The sequence below is a fragment of the Erinaceus europaeus genome, chromosome 9 (genome assembly GCF_950295315.1).
Source record: "Erinaceus europaeus chromosome 9, mEriEur2.1, whole genome shotgun sequence".
Lineage (NCBI taxonomy): Eukaryota > Metazoa > Chordata > Mammalia > Eulipotyphla > Erinaceidae > Erinaceus > Erinaceus europaeus.
This window is the reverse complement of record NC_080170.1, coordinates 9,146,977-9,172,853: the sequence shown is the minus strand read 5'-3', so window position 1 is coordinate 9,172,853 and position 25,877 is coordinate 9,146,977. Positions and strand designations below refer to the sequence as shown.

General features: G+C 47.6%; 1 long non-coding RNA gene across 1 annotated transcript; it reads right to left on the bottom strand.

Annotated features, from left to right (window-relative positions):
* Positions 1–19: 19 nt before the first annotated feature.
* LOC132540337 (uncharacterized) lies at positions 20–21,173 on the bottom strand. Its single transcript, XR_009551490.1, has 3 exons — positions 20,877–21,173; positions 2,338–2,505; positions 20–165 (listed from the first exon to the last, which is right to left on the bottom strand). It is a non-coding gene; the product is annotated as an uncharacterized LOC132540337 (long non-coding RNA).
* Between the last annotated feature and the right edge of the window lie 4,704 nt (positions 21,174–25,877).

The window sequence follows — 25,877 nt, the reverse complement described above, 5'->3', positions numbered from 1 at the left end:
GCACCCCAGAGTCCTTGACTTTGGTGCAATACACCAACTCCAGTCCAAGTTCTGCTTAGTGTTTTCCCTTCTATTCTTGTTTTTCAACTTCTGTCTGAGTGAGATCATCCCATATTCATCCTTTTCCTTCTGACTTATCTTACTTCACAGGATTCCTTCAAGCTCCTTCCAAGATGGGGTGAGGAAGCTGAATTCAACGTATGCTTATTTTTTTAAAAAATTTTATTTTGCAAAAGCAGAAACAGGCATCCCTTGTCAGGTGGAGGGAAAGGAGGAACGGTAGGAAGGAGGCCGAGCACCTCAGAAGATGGGTAGGATGCTTGGCCTGTGGTAAGGACAAAAACTTGGGTTCCTCTCTTGGGGGATCCTGAGAGTCTGGACAAGAGGACAGTCTTGGGGCACTGAGGTGACTTGTGCTCTGACTGTTCTCTTTGCTTTTTCCTTTCTTTTATTTTTAGTTATTATTTATTGGATAGAGACAGAGAAATTGAGAGGGGAGTGGGGAGATAGAGAGGGAGAGAGACAGAGACACCTGAAGCCCTGCTTCACCGCTTGCTAAGATTTCCCTCCTGCGGGGGGGGGGAGAACTGGGGGATTGAACTTAGGTCCTTGCACACTGTAAAGTGTTCATTCAACCAGGTATGCCACCACCTGGCCCCCTGCACTTTATCTTTCTTAGCTGCAGATTTCAAGACAAGGGAGAGAGAGACAGAATGAGAGAGACAGAGAGAAACAGAGAGAGACAGAGACAGAGAGACAGGATGAGAGAAAGAGACACACAGAGAGAGACAGAACGAGAGAGAAAGAGAGACACACACACACACACACACACACACACACACACACACACACACACACATCCCAAAGCAAAGGGTGAATGCATGGGCAAAGCTGGGTCCCAAATGGAAACACAAAGGAATTAGGCAGATGGTGAAGGACAGGCACCCCGTGCCTCCCCTTACTCCAAGGTGGGCAGGCGGGGGGAGTCACAGAGCCGGTATCCTGAGCGTCCCTTCACCCCCAACCTGCATCAGGGGCAGGAGGAGGAGAGTGGATGAAGCTGGCTCAGAAGTGAGGGTCCTTTGGTGCCCCAATGCTGCCCGCAGGAGAGAAAGATCTAGAAAGGAGGGAGACGTGACAGCAGAGACATGGGTAAGGGAAGGAGCTCAGGGGGTCTTGAGAAAAGAGAAGGGATGGGGGGTTGTATTGATGCCCCAGTTCCAAGTTCAAGGAGGATTTTACTCAACACCTAAAACCTCAAAAGACATCTCCCCAAGATCTGTTTTCTCTCAACCTTTTTTTTTTTTTTTTTTACGTGTCTCTCTCTCATTTTTTTTTTCCTCCAGGGTTATTGCTGGGGCTTGGTGCCTGCACTACGAATCCACTGCTCCTGGAGGCTATTTTTTTCCCCAGTTTGTTGCTCTTGTTGTTTTATTGTTGCTATTGTTATTATTACTGTAGTAGTTGTTAGTATTATTGCTGTTATTGCTGTCAGATAGGACAGAGAGAAATCGAGAGAGGAGTGGAAACCAGAGAAGAGGAGAGAGAGAAGGACAGACACCTGTAGACCTGCTTCATCGCTTGTGAAGCAACCCTGCCTGCAGGTAGAGAGCTGGGGGCTCGAACCGGCATCCTTGCACTGGTCATTGCGCTTTGCCCCATGTGAGCTTAACCTGCTGTGCCACCACCCGGAGGCCTACATTTCTCTAATAAAAAATATTTGTTTATTTATATTGTATAGAGATAGAGAGAAATTGAGAGGGGGAGAGGAAATAATGAGAGAGACACAGACAAAGAGAGAGAGAGAGAGAGAGACCTGTAGCACTGCTTCACTGTTTATGAAGCTTCCCCACTGGGGGCTTGAATCTGTATCTTGTGCACTGTGACATGTGCTCTCTACCAGGTGTTCCACTGCTAGGCCCCTCTGAATAGTTTCTATAGCTGCCCTAAGTCCATCCCAAGACTCCCTTGGCCGAGGCAACCCCCTAGCCTGGCCACCGGCACAGAGAACACCAGGCCACGCTCCGTATAGGCTCAAGCCCCCCCACCCCCCCACCCCCAGGGGAAAAGCTTCCCAAACAGCTAAGCAGTGGTGCAGGTGACTGTTTCTCTTCTCCTCTCTATTTCCTCCTGCCTGTCAATTTCTGTCTCTATCCAATCAACCAATGAATCAACAAAATATTTTATTTATATATTTATTTATTTTCTTTTTAAAAATTTCTTTGTTAGGGGTATTGATTTATTTTCTTTAAAGATAATTCCACACACCAACCAAGGGGGAACAGAATAAATGGATGTACTTGGTAGGCAAAGGAACAGAACAGACAGAGCACATACCTGAAGGTTGAAGATGACCCCAATTCTGCCATTCCCCAAGCTGTGGGACCCCAGGCCAGTTACTTGTCCTCTCTGGGCCTCGTCTATGAGGTGGGGCTGGTCATCGTCCTCTTCCCCAAAGCTGGTCACAAGACTGAGCGAGAGACAGGAGCCTGTCAGCTGCTCTAACTAATAGGCCAGAGGAGGGAAATAAATGAAAGAAAAAAGAAAGGAAGAAAGAAAGAAAGAAAGGGGGGGAGAAGAATGAGTAAGGGTGAGTACACAGCATGTGAGTGGGGGTATCATCAGGGGTCCGTTCTTCTGTGTCCTCTGGCAACAGAGAGGGCTGGAGACTGTCTGCCAGAAGCCTGAAACCCCCCCCCCCCAGGCCCAATCTGATTTCAGGGGACAGATAAGACCCCTTGCTCCTTTTTCATCTCCTGTGTCTCCAGCCCCCGCCCCTCCTTCAAAGTCCCTGCTGGTTCCTGATCTGCAGATAGTGGGACAGGAATCCTGCCCTGGAAGGCGCTGATGGAGTCCAGATGGGGTGTGAGGCCTCCAGACTCACTTTCTCCGTCCAGATAACAGTGGGGGTGGGGGGCTTTTGGGAGACCCCTTTCTCCCGCAAGGGAAGGAGGTGAACGTACAGTGTGGGCATTTCAGGAATGGATGCCCACTTATCAGGGCTTGCTATTTCTTTGGGGGGGGGGGAGTGGGGGGTGGATGGATAAAACACTGGAGTTTAGCTCCCATCCAGCTGGATTCTGATTGTGGCTCTCAAGGGGATGAAGATCAGAAGCGAGAACTCTGCCATTTTCTAAGCTGCTTCGAGCATATGGAAAGGTCCAGGCCCGTCCTTGGTTCTGGAAGGGTCCAACTGGTTAGGGCCAAACTCCATACACACACACCACCCATCCCCCAGTGACCCAGAAAGGGTCCCCTACCTCTGAGCCCCAAGAAGGAGACCACCAGGAGCTCCCCTGGGGAAGTGTCAGGGTGCATGCTGGCCTGAACTCAGGTCTCTCCGGCCCTGGCTGTGTGAACTCTAGCAGGTAACCAACCCTCTCTGGGCTCCAGTTTCCTCAGCTTTGAAGGCAGCACTGGTGACAGAGGGTGATGTGAGGTGGCAGAGAGAAAGTTGGGCCTGGAGAAACATACAAAGGTCAGGTGTCCTCACTCTGGTGGGCAGAGCTGGGTCCTTACACCTTCAGAGTGGAGGGATCACCTGACCAGGAGACAAGGGGCACCTCCATCCTTGCACTGAATCTGTGTGTGTGTATGTGTGTGTGTGTGTGTGTGTGTGTGTGTGGAGAGGGGTGTGCAGAAGGGACCCCCTGATCTATTTCATCAAGTGTGGGTCACCCTCACCAGTCACCTCCCAATCTAATCCCTTGAGTTTCAGGGCCAATGGTTCAGGCTGGGGTGTGTCCTGGGGTGTGGCGACCTAAGGGGGGGATTGGCAGCTCTAAACACTCCCCCTCCAAGGGTGAGGGCTCAGGGATGGGTCTGCTGGGGGACACCTCACGGGAGGGGCTCTGGCTTCCACCTCCTTCTCAGGGACCCATTAGGCAAATCCTTCAGATTTAAGAGCTGTCCCTACCCACTTCTAAGAGGATTCAGGGTATTTTCAGATTAAAGCCCAGCACAAAGCAAGACTTTGAAAGAGCAGGGTTGCCGCTCAATCCCATAATGGGAGACAGGCAACCGAAACTGCAGGAGATGCCCTCGGTGCCTGTCAGGATGCGGGGCTGGGTGGGTGGGGGTGAGGGGTGAGGCCAGTTAACACCGGGCTGGGGAGCGCCACGGCCTGGGGGAGTCACAAAGCCCCACCTGTCAAGGGCCATTGAGGTACAGGTGTTCACATGAAAACGGCCTGTCCTCTGACCCAGCTGTTCCGGAGATCACCACCCCTGGCACTCCCGGTTCAGTGCACATGCTTGAGGACCTGGGTTCGAGCCCTGCTCCCCACCTGCAGGGTGAAAGCTTCACAAGTGGTGAAGCAAGTCTGCAGGTGTCTTTCTCCATCTCTGTCTTTCTCTCTCTTTGTTGTATTTTACTTATTTGTTTCTTTTCACCACTCTCGTCACCAAAGGTCTGTGTCCCCATCCCTATCCTCCATAGATAACCATTACAGTGCTCCACAGTCTTGAAAATAGGTTGATATTTTAGGGTTGTTTTTTTTCGCATTTGTATACTCAGTTGTCTATATTCCACATATGACTGAGGCCATCTTGTGGGGCAAGGGGAGGTAGCATAATGGTTATGCAAAGAGACTCTCATTGCCTGAGGCTCCAAAGTCTCAGGTTCAATCCCCCACACTACCATAAACCAGAGCTGATCAATGCTGTGGTAAGAAAAAAAAAAAAAAGGAGTAGGGTGGTGGTGCAGTGGGTTAAGTGCACGTGGCGCGAATCGCAAGGACCATGTGAGGATCCCGGTTCAAGCCCCCGGCTCCCCACCTGCAGGGGAGTCACTTCACAGGCGGTGAAGCAGGTCTGCAGGTGTCTGTCTTTCTCTCCCCCTCTCTGTCTTCCCCTCCCCTCTCCATTTCTCTCCGTCCTATCCAACAGTGACGACATCAATAACAACAATAATGACTACAACAATAAAACAAGGGCAACAAAAAGGGAATAAATAAATAAATATTTTTAAAACAAGATTTAATGAAACACCCTGTAGTTGTCCTCCTCCTCCTGACTGGCTTCACTGAGCATCACTGTCTTCTTCAGTTCCATCCACTTTACCCCAAAGGACACAATATTATCCTCTTTTATGGCTGCACAATCCTTTGATGACTATATGTTCCGTAACTTCCCTTCTTCTCTCTCTCTTTTTCTCTCTCCCTCCATCCTCTCTCTATTTCTCTCTGTTCCACCTAATAAAATGGAAACAATGAGGAGTTGGGAGGTTAAGCGCACATGGCGCAAGGTACAAGGACCGGCTTAAGGATCCTGGCTCCCCACCTGCAGGGGAGTCGCTTCACAGGCGGTGAAGCTGGTCTGCAGGTGTCTATCTTTCTCTCCCTCTTTCTGTCTTCCCCTCCTCTCTCCATTTCTCTCTGTCCTATATAACAACAGCAACATCAATAACAACAGTAATAACTGCAACAACAATAAAAAATAAAAAACAATTGGGCAACAAAAGGAAACTAAAAAAAAAATTTAAAAAAAAAAAGGGAAAAATGGCTACCAGGAGAGGTGGATTCATAGTGCTGACACTGACCCCCCAGTGATAACCCTAGAGGCAGAAGAAAAGAAAAAAAAAAGAGAGAGAAAGGAAGAACCACCCTTACCCCCACCCCCCAGACACACATACACTCATAGTGGCAGCCCACAGCAGAAGCACTCTGGCGAGAACAAGTGCTTAGCACATGACATAAGCACAGTCTGGGTCTGCCTCAGAGAAGATGACACTGGCGAGCTGGCTCAGTGTAGAACAGGACTTGCACTGCTGAGCCCAACCCCCACCCAGGGGCTCTGGGTTCCACTTTGGCACCATCAGAAGCCCAAGCGGAGCAGTGTTCTGGTCTACACAGGAAAGGACAATGCGACATCTCCAAGAAAAATCACGTTTGCCATCATGAGCGAGGGAGGACCTGAGTTTGAGTCCCTGCTCCCCACCTGCAAGAGGGGGTGCTTCATGAGCAGTAAAGCAGGTCTGCAGGTGTCTCTCTTTCTCACTATCTCCCCCTGCCCTCTCAAATTCTATCTGTCCTATCTAGTAAATGGAAAGAAGAAGAAGAAAAAAAGATAAGAAAAGTGGCCACTGAGAGCGGTGGATTTGTAGTTCCAGCACCAAGCTCCAGTGACAACCCTAGAGGCAAAAAAAAAAAAAAAAAGAAAGAAAAAAAGAAAAAGAAAGAAAGAAAGAAAGAAAGAAAGAAAGGAAGAAAAAGAAACAAAAAAAGTCAAAAATCAAAATAACATTGGTTAAGGGGCAGGTAGGGAAAGTTTCATGAGCCATGGAGCAGTGCTATAGGTCTCTCTCTCCCACCACCTGTATATTTCTTTCTGTTTCTCTCTTCAGAAAGAGAGAGAGAAAGGGAGAGAATAGATCGATGATTGGAGAGACAACATCATGCTCTGCAAAGACTTTCATGCCTGAGGCTCTTAGGTTCAGGGTTCAGTCCCTACCACCACCATCAGCCAGAGCTGAGCAGGGCTCTGACATTCTCTCTCTCTCCCCTTTCTTCTGTATCTCTGTCATTAAAATAAATAAACAAGGGTGGAGGAGATAGCATAATGGCTCTTCATAAAAGCTTTCATGCCTGAGGCTCCAAATTCCCAGGTTCAGTCCCCCACACAGCTGGCCATAAATCAGAGCTGAGCAGTTTTCTGGTCTCTTTATCTTTCTCTCTCATTAAAATAAAATAAATAACTTTTTAAAAAATGAAATGTTAAAAAAAACCCACTTAAAAATATATATACATCTATACATTTCTTTTTAATTAAAAAAGTAGAAAAAAGGCCACTGAGAACAGTGGGGTCATCCTGTGGACACCCAGCCCAAGTGACAACCCTGGTGACATGAAAGGACATACCATCAACAGCCCAGTGTGTGGACACAGACCAGCTCAGGGCTGCTCACCTGTCTGTGGTGGGCCGCTAGCTGGGCTCAGGTGAAAGGAAGCCCATGAGCCAGCACCAAACTTTGGGGTACCTGCACCAGGCTCGTGAGCAAGCCAAAGTAAGAGACCTGAAGGGCCCTCTCCTCTCCTCTCTCTCTCTCTCTTTCTCTCTCTCTTTCTCTCCTGGGCTGAGAGTTCCCATGGAGAGCAGCAGGACAGACCCTCAGCAAGCATTCAGGCCAATCAGCAGCACACCCGCCTGGCCCCAGGAAGCAACCCGGCCACTGTCTGAGCCTGACCTGCATTCTGCTCTCCTGGCCACATACTTCTCATTTCTGACATCAGAGAGGCCTTAGAGAGATAACGAGATGACGCTTCCATTGAACTAACAAGCAATTAGCAGCTCCCCCCCCCCCTCCCTGTCTAAGACCCTCCAGAGCACCTGGAATGTCTTGGATGTTGTGTTTACTCTCCCCACCCCCACCCCACTCCGGGGAGAAAACACAACTTTTGTTTTTGCCTCTGACCTAATGCCACCTCTGGGTGAATCTGACAGAGGTGCTCTGTTGCTGTTTGTCAGAAGGCAAAAAGGGGCCACAGTCTGATAGTGGAAAGGCCACTGGATTAAGACACCAGTTGGAGCCCTCCACCCAGCATGATGGTGTCTCACAGACAGACGGTAAAGTGACTTCCCCTGAGCCCACCCTTCCCTGCACACCTGGGCCAGGCCTTCTGCCTAAACCCAAGCAAGTAGTGTATCTTATTCTAGCCAACAGACTAGTGATGGATTCCCCCTCTCTCTCTCTTTCTCTCTCTCTTCCCTTTGCCTCTTCATTTCTCTCTGTCCTATCTAATAAAATAGAAAGAAAAAAAAAAGGAAAAGATAGCTGCTGGAAGTGGTGGATTCATAGTGCCAGAACCCAGCCCCAGCCCCAGCCCCAGCCAAAACCCTGGTGACCATAAAAACAAAACAAAATCTAACAAAGAATCCTGTACTCTGTCCCACCAAAACCCACCGGCTCCCCCTTGTGCCCTGTGGGTCCCCAATGCCAAGTGTCTCGTGGCTGAATCTCTGATCCAATGTCAGTGAGATCAGTATTTGAATTTGACCTTCTTCCTTCCAAATATCTGTGTTACTACAGAGAGACCAGGGTACCTGGACGGGGCAGGGGATCGAACCTGAGGCTTCCACAGCCAGGAATGTAACCCATCCCTTCCCATGCCCCTCCCCCTCTCCCCACTGCTGAACTTTGCTCCTTGCTTTGGGAAAAGGATCTGGACAGATGTGGTCAGGTCCGGCCAGGCCCACATTGCTGGAGAGGAGGCTGAGGGCTGGGGTGTAACAGGATATGACATCACAATGATGTCACCTTCCAATGTCAAGTGTTCTAAGTTTTTCCTTGTTCCTCTCCTACCTGCAAATCTGCTCCCAAGCCTTCAGGAGGAACTGAGGACTCCATTCAGAAAGCAATCCTGACATGTAAATTATGCCCAAGGTCCCAGGTTCAAGCCCCTGGTCCCCACTTGCTATGTGGTAGCACTGGGGTGGGGGAGCTTTGCACTCACTTTGGGCTATCTTGTACTAAAGCAGCGGCAGGATGGTGGAGTCAAGTCACCCACTAACGCCAAGGCCTGGGGTTGATTCAACACGGGTTGCTTCTCACGCTGGCTTGTCTGTCATTCTCTGGAAGTTCAGAGAGATGTGTCTCAACCCAGGCATCCTGGGAGGCCGGTGGCTGAGGGAGGCATTAAAGAGGACAGCACAAAGCATCCTGTGGACGGTATTGTTCGTGGATGAGAAGGCATGGATGTTCCCGTTCCATTTGGTCTGTGTCTTTCTCTCTGCAGAGACACTATCTCTCTCTCTCTCTTCATCACATCATTTTTCAAGCCCTGCCTCACTTATCCCCTTGTAATGCCACCAAAATGAGTCAACTAGAGAACCTCAGTAAGAGAGCCGTCACTTTTTAAAATCTTTATTATTATCATCATCATTATTTATTGGGTAGAGACAGAAATCAAGAGGGAACAGGAAGATAGAGGGAGCCAGGCAGAGAGACACCTGCAGCCCTGCTTCACCGCTACCTTTTCTAGTTCACACCTACACCTCTTATTTCTTCCAGGTGTCGTCCCTTTTCTCTCTTCTCTCTCAGATAAGAGAAATGGTGCCTGGCTTCCTCTGGTGCTTTCCCGACTCACTTCCCTTTCAGTGATGGCATAAAAACAAGATTCCCGGTGACAAAGGCTTCGGGTCCTGGTGGAATGGGGGTAGTTTATTGCCCCTATAATTTACTCCTCTGGGGGGTATGGATCCAAATTCTTTATAAGGAGCAGAAGGTGGAAGTTCTGGCTTCTGTAATTGCTTCGTGCCGAACATGGGTGTTGGCAGGTGGATCCACACCCCCAGCCTGTTTCTATCTTCCCCTAGTGGGGCAGGGCTCTGGAGAGGTGAGATTCCGGGACACATCGGTGAAGTCGTCTGTCTGTCAGCCCAGGGAGGTCAGGATGGAGTCACGGTAGCATCAGCAACTTGGTGGCTGAGGCGGTGGTGTTTCTGCGGATGTCTCAGCTGTAGTTTGATGGGGCTTGTTACTTTCGATAGTTATTTGTTGTTTTGGGCAGAGAGTCTGTTCTGTTTGCTGTTCCCCCACAGCCAGGCCTCCCCAAAGACCCCCAGACCCCATTTGTTCATCCTTGAGGGGTGGGTGGGTAAGAGTGGAGAGGAGAGAGACATCACAGCACAGCTCCATCATCCACAGAGCTCCCCTCTATGTCGTCCATGACAGTGCCAGAGTTCAAACCCAGGCCAACATCCAAGGAAAAGTATGTACTCTACCAGTTAAGCTGTGCCCCTGACCAATGACTCTTCCTCCAGGCAGGCCTCCCAGCTCTCTGAGCAGAACTCTCAGAGCCCAGAGCAGGTCTCCGGACAGAGGCAAAGCCGGGAGCAGAGCTGAGTCACAGAGCTGCCACCGGTCCCCTTCCTTTGATGTCTTGATGTTCCAGTTTTGGCACAGGGCTGCCTGCTCACACCAGCACGGCTCCTGGCAGGGCTGTGCGCGGGGACTTCAAAGGTGGAAAATCGCCCTGGGACATTATGGAAGGCGCCTTGCAGAGTGTGAACAGAGCGAGGGAGCAGATCAAAGTGGGGGCAAACCTTCGGCTGCTGGGAGAAGGATGACATGGAAAATTGGGGAGGAGGGGACTGAGGGTGGGGGAAGGGGCTGTCCAGGCTTTCAAGGTCTCGAATCAGGAGTCTCTCATTATTTCCCCTATCTGGGCCTCTCTGGGCGAGGGTTACCCAGGAACCCCATCTTCCCCCTCAGGGACTTTGCTGGTGTGTTTCTTAGAGTCTCTAGGGTTGGTGACCTTCTCTTTGGTTATCCTGGAGGGCTCCTGGGGTGCGGCCGCTGGCTGGGGTCTGCTGGGAGTCCATGATGGTGGTGGAGGGAGGGCAGGGCAGGCGGCCAGGCCTTGATAAATATCTTTCTCCTGGGAAGTGCCAGACAACACTCCCCCCAAGGGGTGATTTATTGCCTGGTCCCCGGTACCCACCCCACACCCTACAGCCAGTGTCTGGAGACTCCCCAGCGGGCCCTGGGGTGCAGGGGTCTGGGAGGGTGGGGGAGCCCCCAGCTGCCAGCTGTCAGCCTCTGCTGCTCTGGCTGCCAGATGAGGGTGCTTGTGTTGGTGTGTTTTGCTTTTCAAAGCAAACCAGCCTGGAGTGTGGGGGTGCAGCGGGGTGGGGAAGCGCGGAGGGGCACATGTGCATAGGCAGTGTGGCCGGCCAGGCCACCTGGAGGCTCCGCCCACAACCCAGGCCCAGGTGAGGAGCCCCAGCCCCTCCTGTGAACCTTAACCTGGCTGCCTGTGCGCTGTCCAGTCTGTGACCCAGAGACCTGAGCTCGACATCCCAGGAAAAATCCCTTACCCGGGCTGAAAAGGAAAAAGCAATGGCTTCTCCTTTTGCTGATTTGTTTTAGCATTTTTATTTATTTATTTATTTTGGATAGAGACAGAGAGAAGTTGAGAGAGAAGGGGGTGACAAGAGAGAAAGAGAGACACCTGCAGCACTTCCAAGCTGCTCATGAAGCTTTCTCCCTTTGGGTGGAGATTGGGGCCTTGAACCCTGGGTCCACGTACGTTGTGACATGTGCTCTCAACCAGGTGCACTACCCTTGGGCCCCAGGGTCTCGCCCTTTGTAAGGGAAAGAAATAGTGTCTCAAAGTCCCTTCTTTCTGGAGAACACTCAAGTTTATTTTCAGTTATAGAGGAAGTGTTCTGTTATCTGTGTTTACTTGATGATTATTATTATTTTGATTTGTGATTTCATGGTAGTTTGTCAGATGGTTAGATTGCAGGGGAATAGATCCACATGGCACCCACTTCCCAAGTGTGCCCCCACCCTCTCAATGATAAGCACCATAGTCCTCACAAAGTTTGACTACTTCTTCTATTTATGGCTTTGTCTTTGTTATTGTTGCTTTTTTTTTTTTTTTTTGTAAATTCCTGTTTCAGTCCTCTAAATTCCACATATAAGTGGAACCACTGGTAGCTGTCTTTCACCTCGGATTTCACTAAGCATCATTAATTCCAATTCCATTCATTTCATTCCAACGGGCACAGCACCATCTTTTTGATGGCTGGGTAGTACTCCATGGAACATATAACCCGTACTTTCTCTAGCCAGTCGTCTATGGATGGACATTTAGGCTACTTCCACTCTTTGGCTATTGTGAATAATGCAGCTGTGAACATAGGGGCACATATGTTCTTTCTGATGAATCTTTTCATGCCTTTTGTTCAAAAGTGGTATTGCTGGATCATAAGGTACTTTCCTTTTTATTTGTGTAAGAACTTTCCTTTCTACAAAGGGGCTGCACAAGTCCGCATTCTCCCCAACCCAGCTACAGAATTCCCTTTCCCCTACAACCCCACCAACACCTGTCATTTGCTGTTTTATGGGTGGAATCCACTCTCCACGTGTACAGTGGAACATCTATTCCCATGGCTGTGGGCCAGGTGTACGTGTTCTTTAGCAAACTCTCTAAAAGTTGTAAAAAGGGAAGAAAGACAATTATTGGTCAGTGTTGCTCATAACTGTGGCTATAAAAATCCTTGACAATATAATAGTAATTTGAGTACATAGTAGATAAAAGTACTTACATAGTGTAATCGAGTAGAGTTTATCCCCAAATAAAAGTTTGTCTTAATTTTTTAGAGTTAATTTTTACATTTAATTCAACAAAATAGAATAAATGGGGGGAAAAAACCATAGGATTGCTTCAATAGCTGTAGGTAAAGTATTTAAAAAGTCTTCCAAGGGACCAGGTGGTGGGGCACCTGGTTCAGCACACACATGGCAGTGTGCAAGGACCGGGGTTCAAGGGGGACCCCTGGGTTCAAGGAGGAAATCTTCACATGTGGTGAAGCAGGGCTGCAGGTGTCTCTCAGTCTCTTTCTCCCTCTCTATATCCCCCTTCTCTCTCCTATCTGTCTGTATCAAAGATAATAAATGTTTTTTTTTAATTTATTTATTTTCCCTTTTGTTGCCCTTGTTTTTTTTTTATTGTTGTTGCAGTAATTATTATTGTTGTTACTGATGTCGTCGTTGTTGGATAGGACAGAGAGAAATCAAGAGAGGAGGGAAGATAGAGAGGGAGAGAGAAAGGACAGACACCTGCAGACCTGCTTCACCGCCTGTGAAGTGACGCCCATGCTGGTGGAGTGCCGGGGGCTTGAACTGGGATCCTTACACGGTCCTTGTGTTTTACGCCACAAGCACTTAACCCACTGCACTACCACCTGACTCCCCCAAATTTTTTTCAAAAGAAGTCTTCCGACCCTTAAAAATAAAAATATATACCAAGCTAGAAATAATAGAGCACTTTCTCAGACTGCTTAAGAGCATCTGCGAACAAAACAACTGCAATTAACATCACCATTTTCAGAAGAAAATATTTTTAAGATATTTACTTATTTCATAGGAGCTCTATAGAACTTCATACAAAAGGGCTGGGGAGGCAGCATAATGGTTATGCAAAAGATTTTCATGCCTGAGGCTCTGAGGTCTCAAGTTCAATCCCCAGCACCAACATAAGCCAGAGCTGAGCAAGGCTCTGGTCTCTCCCTTGTTCTCTCTCTGTGTCTTTCTCCCTCTAGCTCTCTCTAATTAAAAAATAAATAAATAAATAAAGTGTGGTCCGGGAGGTGACAGTGATAAAGCTTTGGACTCTCAAGCATGAGGTCCCAAGTTTGATCCCCAGCAGCACATGTACCAGAGTGATGTCTGGTTCTTTGTCTCTCTTCCTATCTTTCTCATAAATAAATAAAGTGTTAAAAAAAAAAACATACAGAGGAGTCGGGCGGTAGCACAGTGGATTAAGCGCATGTGGCGCAAAGTGCAAGGAGCGGCTCAGGGATCCCGGTTCGAGCCCCCGGCTCCCCACCTGCAGGGCAGTCGCTTCACAGGCGGTGAAGCAGGTCTGCAGGTGTCTATCTTTCTCTCCCCCTCTCTGTCTTTCTCTCCTCTCTCCATTTCTCTCTGTCCTATCCAACAACGATGACATCAGTAACTACAACAACAAAAACCAACAAGGGTAATAAAAGGAAAAATTTAAAAAATAAAATTAAAAAAAAAGAATTTCATACAAGAAAAAAAAACAGAAGGAAACACTCTCATGTATAGTAGCACCAGAAGTAAATAAAAGAATGTAAGGAGAAATCTTCTATGAGGCCTCTAAAGCTCCACATGGTCCTACTGCAGGAAATGAAGAAAAGCTTACATAAATAGAAAAACATGTTTATGGTTCAGACAACTCAACAACTTATTAAGATGGCTTCCCCTCCCTAACTTGAGCTGTGCTTTCCATGCAATTGCAGAGATGAATTCCAGAAATATTGTAGTGGAATTGGACCCGTGGATTCTCGAGTCTGTGCAGATGCATGAAGGGGGTCAAGGCTTCAGAAAACATTTTCAAGACAGGAGAAGCAGAGTTGCATCATGGATCCTGCCTGCCTGCCAGACTTACCATCAACTGTGGCGGTCAAGAGAGTTTGGGCCAATTGAAAATGGAAGCCTACAGGACAGGACAGGGGACAGATCAGAGAATTCATTAAGTTGGCACACATGTATTTGGTCAATCTTTTTGACACAGGTGCCAAAGAAATTTTGTGAGGAAAGAAAAGTCTTTTCAACAAATGGTACTAGATGTCCAAGCAGAGAAAGAAAGTCAATATTGACACATAACTCACACCACACATGAAAAAAGTCTGCTCAAAGTGGGTTGTAAACACAAATGTAAAACTATTAAACTTCCAAAGGAAACCAGAGAGGAATATATATATGGCAACTGTAGGGAAGGTTAAGCTTTCTTAGACACGACACAGTAAGTACAAATTATAGTCACTTTTGGGAATATTATTTATTTATTGCCAGAGCACTGCTCTGCTCTGCTTTGTGGTGCCAAGGACTAAAAGTGGGGCCTTTGGTCTCTCTAGCATGAAAGCCTTTTTTGTATAACCATTGTGCTTTCTCCCCAGCCTTGAGAGGTTTAATAAGAAAGCACAAAGAGAAGGCGGGATACCAACTTTGTCAACTTCAACCAATCACTAGTGGTGCTGCCACCCCACATTAAGCTGCTATTGAAATCCTACTGTGGACTGTCACCAGAGATACCCAGCCTGAGGAGTCAACCTCGCAACTCTTCAAATCTGGTGGGATCTTTCCTAACACATGGGACTACCTACGTCCAAGTTAGATGGCATGCCATGTAACTAAGTAACAGATAGCAGACTAGGCTAGGGTTTAGGGGACTGGATACAGGTGTACACGTATCCATAAACAAGGGCCCATCATATAACTCAAAGTCCAAGTGCTCAATAATGGTTGACCAAATTAGCATGACAGCCTAGCAGAAAGGCCCAAAGAAGACAGATCCCCAAAACCTAACTCTGGCTGGGCTCAACAAATGATATTCAATGCCTAAACAACTGAGAGAAAGTCTAAGATCATCAGAAAAAGAGAGGACTACAAAAGTTGGATAAGGGCAAGAGACTGGCCCACTTAATAATGGCCTGTTCGGTCAATATCACACCACCTCATCATCTGGGGCCCTAGTTAGGGAATCCTTGGATTCATATACACATATGATGGGCCTTGACCTCTAAAGGGTTCCTTTCTCCACTACTACTGGTCGCTTCCATAAAGAACAACGTCTTTTGGGCTCTCCCAGGCACCTTGGCTTTATCATAAAGCAATGACAGTAGGGATAGCCCTCGTCTCCAAAGAGAGGCTGAAAGTATCCTGTCCTGCCAATCAAAAAAGACTGGCCCTGAAATGAGTGCAGCCTGAAATGTTCCTCAGATGTGACCATGAGCTCTAAGCTCAGACCAACAGGAACGCAGAGGTCACACAGGCTCTGGTGTTAAATATATGTATATAGGCCCTGGAGCAGTTGGATAGCGGTAAATAGTGGATTTAAGCCACAGAATTTTTTTTTTTACAAGAATGTGAGCTACTCCTTGCCCTAATTCAACTTTCTAGCCCTTTTCTCCACTCTGACACCATTCTCTCAGACAATATTCGTATCCAACCTCAGGCTTCTTCTTCTAGCGTTTGCCCTTCTTCTGTAGCCAGTCAACAGCTCCAGGTTGAGCCTGATGTAAAGTTTCGAGACCTCCTTTGAATCTGGAGAGGTGGCAGTCGCTGACCATGTGGGTCACAGTCCGTCTGGAGCCACAGGGGCAGTTCGGGTCGTCTCTGGCTCCCCAGCGATGGAACATAGCGGTGCACCGGCCATGGCCTGCTCGACAGCAGTTGAGGAGGGCCCAATCATAACGTGCTAGGTCAAAGCCGGGTTGACGCTTGCAGGGGTCTGTGATGAGGTGTTTGTTCTTTACCTCAGCTGACTGCCAGCTCTGTTTCCAAGAGACTGGAACAGAGAAGTTCAGTGTAGGCGTAGGGGACCAGATTGGGTGACGAGACGTCAAGCGTTGAACAGGGTGGGCAAAGATATCCGCATATATTGGCAGGTCCAGTCGAGCGTAGATGTGGGAAATGAACTTAGATGATGCCGCATCCCGACGAATATCTGGCGGGGCGATGTTGCTAAGAACTGGCAGCCATGGAACCGGGGTGGAACGGATGGTTCCAGAAATTATCCTCATGGAGGAATATAATTTGGAATCGACCAAGTGGACATGGGGGCTACGGAACCATACTGGGGCACAGTATTCTGCAGTGGAATAGCATAATGCCAGAGAGGATGATCGTAGTGTGGAAGCGCTCGCGCCCCGCGAGGAGCTAGCCAGTCTTGCAATGATGTGATTCCTCGCGCCCACCTTTGCTGCAGTTTTTATGAGATGTTCGTGAAATGACAGGGTGCGATCGAGAGTAACGCCAAGATAGACTGGCTGGGCTTCATGCCGGATTCTCGTATCGTCAAGCTGCACATTAAGCTCACGCGAGGCCAAGGCATGGTGTAGATGGAAAACAGATGATACCGTTTTTGCAGTGCTAGGGATTAGTCGCCACCCCCTACAGTAACCAGACATCAGAGACATGTCTTTCGTGAGTGTTTCCTCGAGGATGCTTGCTACCAAACTTAAACAAAACTACCATAGGTGTGTGCCCCAGGAACATGCCTAAAATGGTTCTCCTAGCTTTCTTCTACCCTAAAAATCCCTAATCTCATCTGCTCTGATCCTACTTTCTGGTTCCTGTTCATGAACCATTTTGTCTCAATTTAGGTCATGCCACCTTCCAGACACCAAGTTACACATGCTACCATGACTCCATCTGGACTTCTCTGGGCAGATGCCTCACCAGTGTGTCCTGGAACCTCCCCTCCCCAGAGCCCTGCCTCACTAGGGAAAGACAGAAACAGGCTGGGGTATGGACTGACCTGTCGACACCCAAGCTCCATGGAGAAGCAGCTACAGAAGCCAGAACTCCTACCTTCTGCTCCCCATAAACAACCGTGATCCAGACTCCCAACAGGGGAGAAGCGATAGGAGGAAGATAAGAGGACTCTGCACTCCAACTCCATCAGCACCCAGAGAGAGAGAGAGAGAGAGGCATATGGAGGTAGCTACGATGCTATGAGTGGCTTAGAGAGGAAGAGAGGATTGAATCAGGAAAAGAAGGGGCAAGTATGTATAAATGTGGACAGATAGTTGTAGAGATGACTGTTGGCCCATATCTACAACCTTAGGGGAACTATGGTGACTTGCAGTGGGGAGAGTGAAGGTTCAGGACTCTGGTGGTGGGAATGGTGTGGATTGAAACACCTGTCGACATGTAATTCTATAATATAAAAATAAATACGGGAGTCGGGTGGTATCGCAGCAGGTTAAGTCCATGTGGCGCAAAGCGCAAGGACAGGCAAGGATTTGGTTCAAGCCCCCGGCTCCCCACCTGCAGGGGAGTCACTTCACAGGCGGTGAAGCAGGTCTGCAGGTGTCTGTCTTTCTCTCTCCCTCTCTGTCTTCCCCTCCTCTCTTGATTTCTCTCTGTCCTATCCAACAATGACGACAACAATAACAACAACAATAAAAAAAAAAACACAAGGGCAACAAAGGGAAAATAAATAAATATAAAAAATTAAATAAATAAGTAAACACATAAATGAATGAATCCACAAATAAATGAGAGGGTGGGAAGTTGTGTATCTAGTAGACTATACATGTTACCATGTGCAAGGACCTGAGTTCAAGCCCTCAGTTCCCACCTGCAGAAGGGAAGCTTCACAAGCAGTAAAGTAGTGCTGCAGCTCTCTCTCTCTCTCTCTCTCTCTCTCTCTATATATATATATATATATATATATATATATATCACTAAAAAAGTGAAAATGAAACAAACAAAATAGAAAAGCTGTGAAGAGACACTTCTCAGAAGGAGCCAGGAGAAAGGCCTCCCCCAGCAGCAGTTTAGATGTTAAAGAGCCCGAGACCTTCTGACTAGAATTGCAGCCAAAATCCTGAATTCAAGTTTGCTCCAAGGAACATCTGGGGGTGAGGGGTGAGGCAGGTGTCTCTGGCCAGTCTCCTAGCTCCTGTGGGTCTTTTGTTTCTCTGTAAAGCTAAACTCAGAGGCCTGGCTAGAGGACTCTCAGAAGTATTGTAGTGAGAACCACACTAGCTGTTCTCTGTTAGTAAAGTTCCTAACCCATCCCGTCACCCCTGAGGACTCCCTCTTACCTTCCATCCAAATCACTAGCTCACTTTCCTTAAGAACGAACCCCCCCCCCAAAAAAAAAAGAATGATATCCACCCAGGGCAAGCTGGTGTGTAGTTCCTTTGGAAGACCCTGTGGAGGGCCCTTAAATAGAGGAGAATGGAAATTCCTTATGACCCAGAAATCTCATTTTTATGCTTTTAAAAAAATATTTATTTATTTATTTATTTATTTATTCCCTTTTGTTATCCTTGTTGTTTTATTGTTGTGGTTATTATTGTTATTGATGTCCTTGTTGTTGGATAGGACAGAGAGACATGGAGAAAGGAGGGAAAGACAGAGAAGGGGAGAGAAAGACAGACACCTGCAGACCTGCTTCACCACCTGTGAAGCGACTCCCCTGCAGGTGGGGAGCCAGGGGCTTGAAATGGGATCCTTACACTTTTATGCATTTATCCAGTGGACACTCAGACACTAATTAGAAGGGACACATGCACCCCTGTGTTCACAGCCGCATTATTCACAACAGCCAAAGAGTGGAAGCAGCCTAAATGTCCACCCACAGATGACTGGCTAGAGAAGTGATGGGATCTAGATTCCATGGAATACTACTCTGCAATCCAAACAATAGTATGTCCTTTGGGACAAAATGGATGGACCTGGGGGGTGATTGTGCTTAGAAATAAATAAAGAGATGAAAGTCAACTGCTGGGTGGTTTCATTCATGTGTGGCATCAAGAGAAATGAAATACACGAACTTGCAAAAAGAAAAAAAAGAATGAAGGAAGTTTAAAAACCAAACAAACTGTTTCTAAGACTTTGCGAGAACTCTGGTGGTTAGCTGTGATCTTTGGGAGGTGGGAGAGTAGGGACCAAGAACCTGGGTGGTGGGTATGGTGTGGAGCTACATAATCTAATCTTGTTTTTTTTTTTTTTTTTTTTTTTTATAAATACATTTTTTCTTTTTTTTTTTTAAATATTTATTTTATTTATTTATTCCCTTTTGTTGCCGTTGTTGTTTTATTGTTGTACTTATTATTGTTGTTGTCGTTGTTGGATAGGACAGAGAGAAATGGAGAGAGGAGGGGAAGACAGAGAGGAGGAGAGAAAGACACCTGCAGACCTGCTTCACTGCCTGTGAAGCGACTCCCCTGCAGGTGGGGAGCTGGGGTTCGAACCGAGATCCTTATGCCGGTCCTTGTGCTTTGAGCCACCTGCGCTTAACCCGCTGCGCTACAGCCCGACTCCCCATAATCTAATCTTGTAACCCCCTATTAATCACAAATCAAAAATGAAGAAAAAGAAGAAAGGAAGAAAAAAAAGAGAGAGAAAGAAGCCTGTCCTGAGCATCCTACCCTATCCAGTTCCTTTTCTGTTACCCCAGGGGATGAGTTACTATTTCACACTGTGTATTCACTGCTGTGTTATTTATTGTTCCTGGTATATTGACTTGGCTAGAATGCCAACTCCACCAGAACACAGAGAGCAGCACCTGCACCTAGTAGTTGCTTAATAAACACTCCTGTTTATTAAGTTTATTTATTAAGAGGATCCAGTTTGTAGGATCCTCTCCTAACCAGCACTGTTGCCAAGCTATGATTTTTGTCTGAGTCCTGTTGGAATTTGATCATGGTCTTAATGCCAGATTCCTCTCCCTCCCTCTCCCTCTCCCTCTCCCTCTCCCTGTCCCTGTCCCTGTCCCTCTCCCTCTCCCTCTCTCTCTTCCTCTCTCTCTCTTTCTCTCTCCTTCTCTCTCTCTTTCTCTCTCTCTCTCTCTCTCTCTCTCCTTCTCTCTCTCTCTCTCTCTCTCTCTCTCTCTCTCTCTCAGTTCTAGCTTAAGGCCTCCCAAAGCACCCAAGACTCTGCCCTTCTGCAGTAACTTAGCCTCACCTGGGAGAAGGGGAAGCAGAGCTCAGCCCCCAACCCAGCACCCCTGAGTCACTGGACGCACTGAGGCCCCGGTGACTCGGGCAAGTTCAAGTTGGAGAAGCGCTGACCTCATTCATTTTTCTTCTTATCTGGAAATTCTTCCTTCCAGCTGCCCGACCTTCGTGCTTCCACCCACCGCTTAGCTTTCAGCAGGACTTCAGAAAGCTTCTCTTTGCAGCTTTGCACCTGCACGCAGAGCGGGAAAGCCCTCACCCCCAGCCTCTGCTCAGCTCATGTCTTTAAATTGTCTCTTCTCTAAGTGACTAGGCCTCTCTTATCTCCAGATCAGCCTGCGTACACTTCCAGGGCTCTGTTCAGGCATTGTCTCTTTTGTCCACTCCAAGGATCCAGAGATTTAACCCAGCCTGACTTTCCCTGATTTACAGGTTTTAAAACTACAGGTCTCCTGAAGGCAGGGCCATTCAGAGCACCTGGGCCCCCAAACTTTTTTTTTTTTTTTTGCCTCCAGGGTTATTGCTGGGGCTCAGTGCCTGCACCATGAATCCACTGTTCCTGGAGGCTTCCCCCTCCCTTTTGTTGCCCTTGTTGTTTTATCATTGTTGTGGTTATTATTATTGTTGTTATCAATGTCATTGTTGTTGGATAGGACAGAGAGAAATGGGGAGAGGAGGGGAAGACAGAGAGGGAGAGAGTAAGATAGACACCTGTAGACCTGCTTCATCGCTTGCAAAGAGACCCCCTCTCCTGCAGGCAGGAGCCAGGGGGGCTCCAACCGGGATCCTTACGCCAGTCCTTGCACTTCTGCATCATGTGCCCTTAACCCGCTGCACTACCGCCTGGTCCCCCAAACTAATTTTTTTTTTTTGCAGGCCTCCACCACCACCAAATCAAGAGCCCATCAGGGAAATAAGCATGAACAAGCAGACCTGGGAGTGGTGCAGGGGATGAAACTCTGGACTTTCTCAAGCGTGATGTCCTCAAGAGTCTGATCCCTGGCATCTCATGTACTCCAGCTGTGTTGCTCTCTCTCTCCTAAATACATAAGAAGCTCTTTCAAAAGTAAACCACTGTGACTGAGCTATGAGTCTCAGGCTTCTAGAGTGAGTTGGACAGGTGGATGGATGTGTTTTCTTTCTTTTTTTTTTAAGTTTATTACTGATTTAATATTGATTTACAAAATTATATGTCAACAGGGGTATAGTTGCATACCATGCCACCACCAGAGTTCCGAATCCCTGATCCCTCCGTTGTAAACCATAGTAGCTCTCCCCAGGTTGCAGAGTCAACCATCATCTCCACAACTGTCTGCATTTGTACATACGTGTCCTCCTTTTCTTTCAGCTCCTCTCTCTCCCTCTAAGCTACACATATCACCCTATTACTACATCCAGATATCTCTCCCCTTTTCCTTCTCTCTCTCTGGGTGCTGATGGAGCTGGAGTTCAGGCCCCTCTTATCCCCTTCCTCCTATCACTTCTCACCCAATGGGAGTATGGATCAGATTTGTTTTGGGGTTGCAGAAGATAGGAGTTCTGGCTTCTGTAATTGTCTCTCTGCTAGACATGGGTGTTGGCAGGTTGATCCATTGGAAGCATTTGTGCTAACGATCTCCCTATGGGTAGAACAAAGTCACTGCTCAGGTCCAGTAGCTATCTGTGGTATCCTCAAGCTGTCCACTTCTTTACTGCAGTGTTTTTTTTTTTTTTAAGGAATGAGATAAATACAGAATTACTCTCAGGGAAAGATCTCCAGGACATGATAACAGAGTCAACGGCATCTTGTGGAATGTAAGCCATTCGATCTTGATTACGTCTTAACTGTGAACATATTTCTAAGTAACGTGTACAGGAAGGGTGAAAGGAACCCCAGAAATTGATGACAGAGAGGAGACGCTAGCCTTTCCCATAGTGTCGCTCTGTTCCTTTTCTTTCTCTCTTTCTTTTAATTTTTTTTTTTAAACCGGGAGGGTATTGTATCCATTATTTATGCTTATAAACTTGCCGGCACTAAGAATTCTGAAGCTAACATTGAGTTTTCAGCGTTTGAGAGTCGTTGTTGGCATGATGGAGTCCAAGGATGTGTGATGATGTAAAAACTCACGGAATGAAGGAGATTCAAATTAAACAAACAAACATGGTGTAAGGCAGAGCTGGGAAGCCAGGAAGTTGGGAGTCTGAGGAGTGATGTCATACAGGTGAGCTTGGGAGGCCCACCGAGACCAGCAGAGGTTAAGAAGGGACTCACTTAGATCCTCTTAGTGATCAGATGATACAAGACACATGGTCCTGACAGCTTTCAAGCTGTTGGTCCTGCTCTTCGAATCCTCCAACTTAATGTTGAGGGGCTGTCCTTTGCCAAACGCGTTACAGACAGACTATGACCCACAGAGTCAACGACTGCCACCTCTCCAGATTTAAAGGAGGTCTCGAAACTTTACATCAGGCTCAACCTGACGCTGTTGACTGGCTACGGAAGAATGGCAAATGCTAGAAGAAGAAGAACATGGTCCCTGACAAGGAGGTGAGACAGATGCTGTCTCTCCACCAGGTTAAGTGTGACACTTCCCCAAGCCCCTGTTCCAGTGAGCCTGAATAATATGTGTTGATTTAAAATTTTTTTTAATTACTTATTGCATAGAGACAGAGAGAAATTGAGAGGGAAGGGGATAGATAGATATAGCTATATAGAGAGACACCTGCAGCCCTGCTTCACCATCAGTGAGGCTCCTCCCACCCCTGCTAGTGGGGTGTGGAGGCCTGAACCAGGGCCCTAGAGCACTGTAATGAGTGCACTCAACCAGGTGCACCACTACCCAGACTCCTCCTCCTTCTTCCTCCTCCTTTCCTCCTCCTTTTTCCCCAGAGCACTGCTCAGCTCTGGCTGATGGTGGTGCTAGAGATTGAACTTGGGACCTTGGAACCTCAGGCACGAGAGTCTGGTTGCATAACCATTATGCTATCTCCCCCACCCTGGCTATGACTTTGTAAAATAAGAGCTCTACAAATTACTCCCCTCCCCTGGTGCCTTCCTGCTCCCCCCCCCCCCTCACTGGCTAATGGGAAAGGTGAGGGCACAGTGGTCAGTTCTTTCTGCCCTGTTCTCAGCTTCACCATCAAGCCAGCATCACAGCTGAAGGCATCTCAACACAGAAAACAAGCCCCATCTCCTCAACACAGAAAACCAAGATCTTTAGAAAAACTATTACAAAGTTCAGGCCCTCAGTCCCCACCTACAAGGGAGAAACTTCAGGACCCATTAAACAGTTCTGCAGGTTTTTTTTTTTTTCTCTCTCTCTCTCTCTCCCCCCTCTTCACCCTCTCAGTTTCTCTGTGTCTCTATCCAATATAATAATAATTTTTTTAAAAAAACCTCTAAAAAAATTCTTTCAAAAAGAAGGAAAGAAAAGAAGGAAAGAAGAAAGAAAATGATTTGTTGGCTCCAAGGGAAATGACCAGGAATTTCTGACATTTTATGGCAACATAAAATGAACCATAGTGACAGAGACTGGATCGCAATCGCCAACTCTGATCCACTCACTGGTTCATTTTTCTTATGTGTAATTTTTTAATATTGGAAAAGCTGATTTTTAAAATATTTTAATTATTCCTTGATAGAGACAGAAAGGAATCGAGAGGGAAGGGGAAGAGAGGGACCGAGAGAAGGGGCCAGACAGTGGCGCACCAGGCCAACATCCCATACGAGAGTGAGCAAGGATCTGGGTTCTGGCCCCCACTCCCCACCTACAGGGTGGGAGCCTCATAAGACATGAAGCCAGGCGGGGAGCAGGGGGATAGCATAATGGTTCTTCTTCTTCTAGCGTTTGCCCTTCTTCCGTAGCCAGTCAACAGCATCAGGTTGAGCCTGATGTAAAGTTTCGAGACCTCCTTTGAATCTGGAGAGGTGGCAGTCGTTGACTATGTGGGTCATAGTCTGTCTGGAGCCGCAGGGGCAGTTCGGGTCGTCTCTGGCTCCCCGGCGATGGAACATAGCGGCGCACCGGCCATGGCCTGTTCGATAGCGATGGAGGAGGGCCCAATCATAACGTGCTAGGTCAAAGCCGGGTTGACGCTTGCAGGGGTCTGTGATGAGGTGTTTGTTCTTTACCTCAGCTGACTGCCAACTCTGTTTCCAAGAGACTGGAACAGAGAAGTTCAGTGTAGGCATAGGGGACCAGATTGGGTGACGAGACGTCAAGCGTTGGACAGGGTGGGCGAAGATATCCGCGTATATTGGCAGGTCCTGTCGAGCGTAGACGTGGGAAATGAACTTAGATGATGCCGCATCCCGACGAATATCTGGCGGGGCGATGTTGCTAAGAACTGGCAGCCATGGAACCGGGGTGGAACGGATGGTTCCAGAAATGATCCTCATGGATGAATATAATTTGGAATCGACCAAGTGGACATGGGGGCTACGGAACCATCCTGGGGCACAGTATTCTGCAGTGGAATAGCATAATGCCAGAGAGGATGATCGTAGTGTGGAAGCGCTCGCGCCCCATGAGGAGCTGGCCAGTCTTGCAATGATGTGATTCCTCGCGCCCACCTTTGCTGCAGTTTTTATGAGATGATCGTGAAATGACAGGGTGCGATCGAGAGTAACGCCAAGATAGACTGGCTGGGCTTCATGCCGGATTCTCGTATCGCCAAGCTGCACGTTAAGCTCACGCGAAGTCGAGGCATGGAGTAGATGGAAAACAGATGATACTGTTTTTGCAGTGCTAGGGATTAGTCGCCATTTTTTATAGTAATCAGATATCAGAGCATAATGGTTATGCAAACAGACTCTCATGCCTGAGGCTCTAAAGTCCCAGGTTCAATCCCCTACACCACTATAAGCCAGAGCTGAGCAGTGCTCTGGTGTCTCTCTCTGTGTATCTCTCTCTCTCAAAAATAAAATAATAATAATAAAAAAAGAGGTGAAGCCATGCTGCTGATGTTCTCTCTCTCCCTCTGTATCTCGCCTTCCCTCTTTATTTCTCTCTGTCTCTACTCAATATATACACAAATAAAATACACTTTTTTTAAAAAAAAAAGAGACCTGCAGCACTGTTTCACTGCATGTGAAGCTTCTCTCTGCAGGAGGGGACTGAGGACTTGAACTTAGGTCCTTGTGCACTGTTCCACCTCCCTATCCCAGTATACAAGTTTCAAAAAGCTGTGTGCACAAAGACCCCCTAATTTCATCTGCTCTATTTCTACCTTTGGGTTCCTGTTTATTAAACTATTTGTTCTGCTTTATATCTTACCACCTTTCAGCCACCAAGTTGCAAACACTACTAGGATTCTATACTGACTTCCTGGGGCAGAGGACCTCACCAATGTGTCCTGGAACCCCACCTCTCCAGAGCCCTGCTCCACTAGAGAAAAAGAGAAAAAGGCTAGGGGGTATGGATCCATCTGCCAACTCTCATATCCAGCAGAGAAGCAATAACAGAAGCCAGACCTTCCACCTTCTGCAAAATAAATTTTGTCTCTAGAGAACAGGACAGCTTCCTATAGAGGGGATGAGACGTGGAACTCAGGTGGTAGGATACTGCGGAATTACAACGCCTGCTATCGTACAATCTAGTTAATCATTATTAAATCACGGATACAAAATAAAAACAAAATCTGTGTGTAGGGTTGGAGATCATTTCCTGGACCCTGGACATCCAGAACATTCCAGAAACAGACGCCACACTGTTTGGAGGGCTCAGCAGGCAGGGAACATGGGGCAAGGGCTTCTGTGACAAGACCTCTTTGAAGGTCTCCGTGTTCAGGCTTCAGTCAACGGAGTCCAACCAGACGGAAAAGGTTTGAAGTCTTTCTTGGTTTTATTAACAAGAGCACATTCCTCCTGGGGGGGGGGATGGCATCCCTAATTTTGTTTGCTTACAGCTGCCAAGCATAACAGATTAGGATCCTGTACGGGTGTACCTGAGTAAT